This window comes from Panthera onca, chromosome A1 (genome assembly GCF_046562875.1).
Source record: "Panthera onca isolate mPanOnc1 chromosome A1, mPanOnc1 haplotype 2, whole genome shotgun sequence".
Classification (NCBI taxonomy): Eukaryota; Metazoa; Chordata; class Mammalia; order Carnivora; family Felidae; genus Panthera; species Panthera onca.
Genome location: NC_138339.1, coordinates 237,114,093 through 237,123,755, shown reverse-complemented (window position 1 = coordinate 237,123,755; position 9,663 = coordinate 237,114,093).

Genomic DNA, 9,663 nt, shown 5'->3' with positions numbered 1-9,663 from the left:
CGCATTCCTAAGTAAACTGTCATAATGTTTTGTAAGGAAAACTTGCTAAGTTGCAGAAAGTGGACTACACCGCGTTTCAAATTTTAATATTGAATTGCTAAAATACTTGAGCCTCGGAGATCATCTATAGCAAAGGGAGTCAGGGCCCTTTCCATGAAAATAATATAATTTTTATCAGAATTTTATCAGAATCTCTACAGAGATATAGATGTTGATCTAGAGTCTGTCTACTGTTTCTCTAATTACCTGTTGGCCACACTGCGTGCCTCTCACACACGACCCAGGTGTGGTCTGCTCCCCAGGCTTCTGGCGACTTTACTGCTGCTTCTGGCTTCTTTCTTATTCTCGCCAAAGAGTACAGCAGAGGCTCAGAAAGGTGTTTTTCAAGAACTGGCTTAGACGCCCAGACTGCAGGGAACAAATAACCACCCATCAGACTCTTCTCCTTTCCGGGAACGCAGAGCTTTCTTAGAACTTCAGCATGTCGCCTACAGCACAAGTCTCACGCATGCAGGGGAAATTGACAAAATGACAGTCTGTGGTAGAAGGTTTTCTGCTAACTCTTCTGACTTCTCCTAACGGGCCTGGTCAGAGCCAGGCACGGGACACCGACAGGGAGCTGATGTCTGCAGCCTGTTTCAATCTGCCTCCCCACCTTCTCGGCCTTCCGCCCACCCCCACCTCCTTTTCAATATCAAACTTCCTTTCCCTTTCACCTGCCCTGTTTTCTTCAGCAGGCACACAGATTCTCACTCCTACCCCATCATAGCCCATCGAACACACCTATTCCGTTTTATCCGCCTAAGTAAGGCCTTTTGAAAGACTCAAAACGAACCAGATAAACAGCGTCTCAACCAGGAATGAATAGTCCGTAATGCCCGAACGTATTATCTTTTTGAGATCGTGCAGGTTTATTTCCTTCTCAACTTTATTTCATTCTTCTGTCTGTAATAGTACAGTGAAACCAAATCTACACTCTGGAGAAGTCTGATTTTCTCATGTTGTGAATTTTATCAATGCCAAAGATGTATACTTTCCCTCCCCTAATTTTTGTAAATTGGAATTCGTTTGGGAAAAAAAAAAAGAAAAGAATTAAAATGCCTACAGAATTAAATAAAATCAATACATTACTATCTGGAAATAACAGTTACATTTTAGAACTATAATTTCATGAATTTCTCTCTATATTTCTCGCTATAAATATATTTATATTTATAAGCCTTTATCAGCACCTGCTGATGTATTTGTTAACTATTAAATTAACACATTTAATAAAAATTTCTAAAGCTATCTTTATTTAATATAATTCAAATTAAATTATATATTGAATAAAATGTATAAAAATAAAAATTAATAAAGTTTTACAACTACTGAAATGAATAATCATGCATGACAAAATAAATAAAAACCAAAAAGTAAAAACAGAATTATATAAAACCGAATTTGATGACACATCAGTTACCTATACGTTGCTCATAAATATATAAATGTCTATATATTTTGGTCATATATAAGTGATAACATTTCAATTATCTGTACATTGATCATTAATATATAAATGTCGACATATTTTGGTTGTATACATGAGTATGTATTACATGTTTATAGCACACAAGTTGTAGAAGTTCTTTACATATTATATATATCATGAATATTTTCCTGATTCATCAATTAGAGAAAATATTGTTCTTAATGGTTGCATAATACCTTTTAGATGTACTATGAATTCCTTGCCCATTCCTTTAAAAACACATGTAGGCTTCCAAATGGTTGTATTACTGTATTGCCTTTCTCATACTTGCATCAAGACCATATCTCTGATCATGACCTTGGAGTCTGAGATGTGGAATTGTCGGGCTTAAAATGAAAAGCATTTAAAAGCTTTTGGAACGTACTTCTAATCGTTTCTAAAAAAGTCTTATCAAACCATCAACCACAAATTTTTACTATATTTACTAAGCCTACTAACTCCACATCCTTTTGACCATAAATCAGTCATATTTTCTTATTTTATAGTTAATAGTTCATGCATATAACTTACATTGTTTCTTATAATCTAGTGCACATTTTATTTGATTTTATATTGATTTGTCATTGGTGTAAAACTTGTTAATTGATCTTGGTTTTTATTAGTGCTTTTTTGTTTATTTCTTTACGAAAACACCATAAACGACAGTAATTAATACTCCATCTGGCATTTATATAGCAAATTGTTTTTAAGAAAGCAATTTAAGCTCTTGTAATGTCAATCTGTTGGCTTCAGTATGTTCTCCGTGCCTTCGATTCTTTTCAATATATTGATAATTTAGTGTTTTACTTTGTGTTTTTGTATATGATGGGAGATGAGAACAAAAAATCAAGTTTCTCTAAAGAATTAGATGCGCTTCCAAATACAATTAATCAAGTTATCCATTCTGTTAGATCTGGTATGTTTTCCCAATCACACACAAACATAAACCACACACACATACAGAGACAGCAAGAGATTCATACTTCTGTTCTTCCGTCTGTTGAAGCTAGAAACAGACCACGGTTTAAATGTCAATATCACTCTAGGGGCACCTGGGTGGTTCAGTTGGTTAAGCGTTCAACTTAGGCTCAGGTCGTGATCTCATGGTTCGTGCGTTCGAGCCCCGCATCAGGGTCTGTGCGGACAGCTCAGAGCCTGGAGCCTGCTTGGGATTCTGTGTCTCCCTCTCTCTCTGTCTACCCCTCCTCCACTCGTGCTCTGTCTCTCTCTGTCTCAAAAATAAATAAGCAGTAAAAAAAATTTTTAATTTCAATATCACTCTATATCTGTATGGCTGAACTACTCACATTCTTATTTTTCTTTATTCTCCTCGTTTATTCTAGTTGTTTCTCAATGATATTTCGTAATTTTTTATGAAGCCCTCACCCTCAGTATCCTTACAAAGCTATTTCCTTTATCCTATGGCTAATAATCATATCAACACCTTAATTTGGGGAGGATTAACATCTTAAACACAATTCATGTGCTCATTCAAGATCATGGCATGTGTCTCTATTCCTTAAAATTCACTTTTAGGTTTCTTAGAAAGTTTTCTGGTTTTCTTCATGTATGTTTGACACAATTCTCTTTAGGGAGATTCTTAGTAAAAAAATGTTCTATCTGTTCCTGTTGCTATTTGCTATCATAATCTTTAGTCTCTATACCATCAAGCTTATTGTGCATGATATATCAGGACATTTTAGTTGTACGCTAGCATCCATTAACTATACTGAATATTCACATCTAACTTTAGGTTCTTATCTGATTGACCTCTTATATTTACTAAGCCTACAATTATGCAATTTCAACTAATGGCAAAGTTGTCTACTTTTCAACAGTTCTTTCCCCTTTTTCTATTTCTATTTCTATTGATTATGCTAAAATGTCCAGAGCAATGTTGATTAGCTGTGTGGTATGTTTGTAAATACTCATTTTTCTAAAGAATTAATGGAAATGCTGATTACATCTCACTGTTACATTTGCCTTGCTGTTTTTGTTTGGGGTTTTTGGGGGGTTTTGTTTGTTTGTTTGTTTGTTTGTTTGCTTTCCTGTGTGTGTGTGTGTGTGTGTGTGTGTGTGTGTGTGATAGATATAATGTTGAAACAGTTTCCTGTTTGTTCTATTTTCAGGTATATATCTATCTTAAAATCAGTAACAGGTATTTTGTGCCCATCTTGCATTCCTACAGTATTGCCTATTTGGTCTTCTAATTTACGAATAAATTGAACTTGCTGATATTTTATTTAGGTTCTTTTTTAATCCTTTACAGAGAGGCAATATAATGGAGTGGTTTACACCTGCAGCTTGGTACTCAAAAGATGCATATCCAGTCTGCCACTTATTATCTAGGTGACCATGAGGCAAGCTATTTAAACCACACGACCCTTCTTCGTCTCTTCATCTGTGAAATGAGAAAATATTATCTACTACTTTGGATTTGTTAATTCAGTGCCTGAATAACCCAAAAGTGAATTAAGTATTGTCAGTGACTGGACTACAATATTTGGTGAAAAGTAAGACTTATCCATATCTTTTCTTTTAAAAGAAAAGTATTCATGTGAATTCCTTTCTTTCTTATAGTATATGCTTATAAACAATTTGGATAATTTTATTTGAGTTCTTAAAATTTTTAATTATTTATTCTCTAGAATAATTTTTTCTGTAAAATTATTGGGATCCCATAACTTGGCATGATCTGCTTGTTAATGCTTGGGGAAATATATTTCTAGATCTGGAAACTGGAAACTTATTACAGGAAAATATTTGAAAACTTTCTTTAGTTTTTCATTGATTTTTTAAAAAGGCCATTTCAACATAATCTTCATTCAAATGAAGAATATGTGCATTTGTAAAATTATTTTTATCTAGGAAATTATCTCTAATTGCCATTAAACTTACATTAGTCTACAATGTATTTTCCAGCATCTTTTCTTTGGGGAGTGCTTTCTTTATAAAAAGGAAAGCACTCTTTCATTCACTAACATTTTATTATGGTTTTCTCCCTTCTAACTTACTTCTTATTGTTATATTTATTATCAACTTGATTCTAATTATCTTGCTTTTCTTTCAGTGGCTTTTATCTGAGTTCAGAGTGAATGTTCAAGACATTTTTTTTCATACGTAAAGTAAGACATTTAATAATATAAATTTTCTTGCGTGTGGCTTTTCTAACTTCCATATTTTTTTGTAAGTAGCCGTTTCTTTTATCATTTTTAATAATCTACAATGTTATTTCCTTTTTTACTGAAAAGATGTTTAAGCGTTGTTTTTTGTTGTTGTTGTTTCTTTTGAACTTTCAAATAGTTAAGTATAAATTTCTCTTATTTATTTTTGTGAATTATCCAATCATAACTGTGACCAGGAAATAAAACTATATATTTTTGTGTCATAGATTTATTTTCAACTTTTGGATCCTAACATGTGATCAGGATGTAAAAGCGTTTTAAGGTGTTTTGAAATGACTATATTGTAGAACACAAAGTTTAGTAATTTACCCCAAACATATCAGTGGTGTTTTTCAGATCTTTTGTGTTTTCATATGTGACCTTTTGAAGACCAAATAGAAATCAGTGTTTCCTTTGAATTTTTTATCTTCTGCTCCTATTGATTTTTTGCCAGCTTTGTTGAGGTATAATGGACATAAAATATTGTGCCACTTTAAGGTGTACAATGTGTTGATTTGATCCACTTATATTTTGCAAAAATATTGCTGCTTCCATTGGCTAAACCTTGCATCATATCACATAGTATTATTCTGTGTGTGTGTGTGTGTGTGTGTGTGTGTGTGTGTGTGTGATGAGAATGTGCAAGATATACTCTCTTAACAACATTCAACTATATATTACAGTAATGTTAGCTATAGTCATCATGCTGTAACTTAGATTCCCAGAACTTACTCATTTTTGCATTTTGATATGCATTTCCCTGATGATTACGGATGTCAAGTACTTTTACATGTACTTGTTGTGCATTTGGAAACTGCCCATTCAGTTCCTCTGCCCATTTTCTAATCAGGTTATTTGAGTTGTATGAGTTCTTTATATATTTTGGGATATTAACCCCTTACCCTATGTAAGATATGCAAATATTTTCTCTCATTCCATAGGTCACCTTTTCATTTTGATCCTTTCTCCTGTGCAGATTTTTAATTTGCACTTGATTTTTCTTTAATTTCTTAAGCTTTCTGTGTTACATCCAGGAAATCACTGCCAAGTGCAATGTTAGAGAATTTTCTGCTATGTTTTCTTTTAGGAATTTTACAGTTTCAGTTTCTATGTTAAGTCTTGAATCCATTTCAAATTCATTCATGTGAGTGGTGTAAGATAGAGGTCCAATTCCATTCTTCTCCATGTGGTTTTCCAGTTTTTCCAACATCAAGTTGAAAAAACTATCCTTTTCCCACTTAGTATTCTTTACTTCCTTGTCAATTATTAACTGATTGCCTATGCAATGGTTTAAGCCAAAAATAACAAGAGACAAATATGGTGACTAAATAATGATAAGGGGTCAATTTGTCAAGAATATATAACCATAAGAAATTTATATGGACCCAACATTGGAGCACCTAAATAAATTAAGCAAATACTAGCAGATCTAAAGGGAGAAATAAGCAATAATACAATAACAGTAGAGGACTTCAGTACCCTAGTTTCAACAATGGATTAATCATCTAAATGATGACTCAAGTTATCTTTCCTGAATTACCCTTTTCACTTGGAACTCAATATTTCCTTGGAGCTGGGCATCTAGGTGTCTCTGTCAGTTAAGCATCCGACATAGGCTCAGATCATGATCTCCCACTTTGTGAGTTTGAGCCCCGAGTCGAGCTCTGTGCTGACAGCTCAGAGCCTGGAGCTTGCTTGGGATTCTGTGTCTCCCTCTCTCTCTGCCCCTCCCCCGCTCACGCTCTGTCTCTATCTCTCAAAAATGAATAAACATTTTAAAAATATCTTAAAAAATGTTTCCTTGGAGCTAAAATGAGTCTCTTGTAGGCATCATACACGTGATCCCTTTTTTTTTTTTTTTTTTTTTCCTCCTTATCCATCTAGCTACTCTGTGCTTGGTGAGTTTAATCCATTCACATTTAGGGTGATTACTGATAGTTGAGGATTTACTACTGCTGTTTTACCTTTTGCCTTCTGGTTATTTATTTTGTCTCACCATTGTTTCTGTTTCTTTCTTTTTCTGTCTACTTTTGTAAGTTGATGATCTTCCATGATGATTTGCTCACTTTCTCACCCCCCCCCCCAACTTTTTTTTTTTAATGCTCCGTGTCTCTACACTCAATTTTTGCTTTGTGGTTACCATGAGGTTTACCTAAAACATCTCATAAGTAAAATAGTCTTTTTTCTGTGTATAACAATGTGTTCTCATTTGCCTGTAAAGAATCTATCCTGTTACTCTTCCCTTTTTATATTTTTTTTTAATTTTTTTTTCTCAACGTTTTTTATTTATTTTTGGGACAGAGAGAGACAGAGCATGAACGGGGGAGGGGCAGAGAGAGAGGGAGACACAGAATCGGAAACAGGCTCCAGGCTCCGAGCCATCAGCCCAGAGCCTGACGCGGGCTCGAACTCACGGACCGCGAGATCGTGACCTGGCTGAAGTCGGACGCTTAACCGACTGCGCCACCCAGGCGCCCCCCCTTTTTATATTTTTGATGTCATAAATTATCCCTTTTGTGGCTGTGACTTCACTGCCAAGCCGTAGTAGCTATAGTTATTTTTAATGCTCTTCTCCTTTAACCATTATGCTATCGTTAAGATTTTAATAGAGTATTCTAAGAAAGAATTATAGTGTTCTAATTCTAACTTACTCTTTATCCCCTTAATCAGGGCTTGTGTACTTTTTATCTTTTTGTTTCAGTTTGCGAAGCTCCTTTAAATGCTTCTTGTAAGGCAGGTCTACTGGCAGTGAACTCCCACGGCTTTTGTGCATTTGGGCAAGCCTTTATTTCTCCTTCATATATGAATAACTTTGCCAGTTGATGATGAATTCTTAGCTGGCAGTTTTTAATCTCTCAACACTTTGCATATGTCTTTCCACTTTCTTCTGTGGAAGAAGACTATAGAAGACGATAGAGTTTCTGCAGAGAAATCTGCTGATAGCCTAATGGGGTTCTTTTGTAGGTTACTGTGTCATTTTCCCCAGTTGCCTTTAAAATTCTTTCTTTGTTGTTGACTTTTGACAGTTTAAATATAATGTGCCTTGGAGAAGAGCTTTCTATGTTGAGATAATAAAGTATCCTATTAGCTGCTTGGAATGGTATCTCCAGTTTCTTCCCCAGATTTGGGGAGTTTTTGGCTTTTCTTTAAATATACTCTCTGCACCCTCCCCCCTCCTTTCTCCTTCTGGGATACCCATTATTCTTGGGTTGGTTTTACGTTGGTTTTTCTAACAGAGACAGTTCTTGGAAGGTTTCTTCGGTCCTTAAAAATCTTAGTTCTCTCTTCTCTTCCATCTGAATCATTTCCATGTCTTTGTCCCCAAACTCACAAATTCTCTCTTCCATATTATTTTCTTTTATTTCCGGTGCATTCTAATGCATTCTTCATCTAATTTATTGAGTCCTTTGGCTCCAGAATTTCAGGGTTTTTTTTTTTTTTTAAGAATTTCAGTCTCTTTGATAAGGTAGTTCTTGTGTTCATTAATTTTTTTTTTTTTTTGAGATCATTTAATTGCCTCTCCGAGTTTTCTTGTGCCTCACTGAATTTCATCATAACAGCTATGGTAAATTCTTTATCACTTAGATCACAACATCCCCTGTCTTTGAGTTCGGTTGCTGGAAAATTATCATCTTCTTCTTGCGATGCCATATTACCTGTGATTCTTCACGGTGCTGATAGGAAGTGCCCCTGCCCCCACCTTGGAAGTAGTGAACATCTTTCACACTTAGTCAAGGTTTGGTAATAGTTCAACAGGTTGGTAGTTAGAACCCTCCTTTTGTTTTCCAGAAGGTGGCGCTATAGCACAAGTTTTTGGCTTCTTTTCTCTGAGCTGACTCTGCCAAGGTTGGGAGCACACACATAAGACAAAGCCAAACCAATCCAAACCAAAAAATGAGTACTGATGGAGTCGGGGGCGGGGTGTGTATTTAGTCCCTGGGAATTTGCATGTGCCCGTGGCCTGGCAGGGGAGTCCTCAAGTGAAAAGAAGGGGGTCTCGGAAGTCCTCTGGCAGTCCTCTTGCCTCTTGGGGCCAACAGTAGGACATGCTTTCTTCAGTTCTCCTTGCTTACTTCCTTTTCCTATCACTCCGCTCAGTTAGTGTGGTCTCTCTTCAGAGAGTTAGCGCTCCCTCCAGCTGCAGCGAAGGTGGGCAGACCCGTGCTCAATGCATTTTACCCTCCACCCCTTCTCCCAGGAAGGTCAGACTGGCTATTACTTTCTGTGGTGCCACCACCTGGGCCACCACTTTCCTCATTCCACTGCTTCCATGGAGGCCTGGATGGATGGATGGATGGATGGATGGATATCTAAGATGTCCTGGTATGCTGTGCTGAGGCACTGTGTTGTTGTTGTTATAAATATCCAATTAGTTGTAAATCAAAGGAGAAAGGAAAAAAAGAACTACTCTTCCTCCCAATGCTGCCAAGCTGATGTCACTCCTCCCCATACCTCATCTTTTTTATTCATTTATCTATCCATCCGTGGATGCTTAGGCTGTGTCCATATCTTGGCTATTGTAAATAATGTTTCAGGGAACAGAGGGGTGCTGGTACCTTTCTGAGTTCGCGTGTTCATTTTCTTAGGATAAACACCCAGAAGTGGAATTGCTTGATCGTATTTGGTTCTACTTTTAATTTTTGAGGAACCTCCCTACTGTTTTCCATAGTGGTTTCACCAATTTACATTCCCCTCAACAGTGCACAAGGGTTTCCTTTCTCACTTCCTCACCCTCACTTGTTATTGCTTGGTTTTTTTTTGATAGTAACCACATCTCACAGGTGTGAGGTGGTATCTCACTGTGGTCTTGATTTGCATTTCCCTAATGATCGGTGATGCTGAGCACCTTTACATGCGTCTGTCGGCCTTTGTATGTCTGGTGGAAGAACTTTAAACCTAACTACCTATAGAAGAAGAGTAGAATGCAAAACAAGGGATGAATTGCCAGAACCCAAAGGAATTTCAGGCCAAGGAAAGTATTCTGTATGA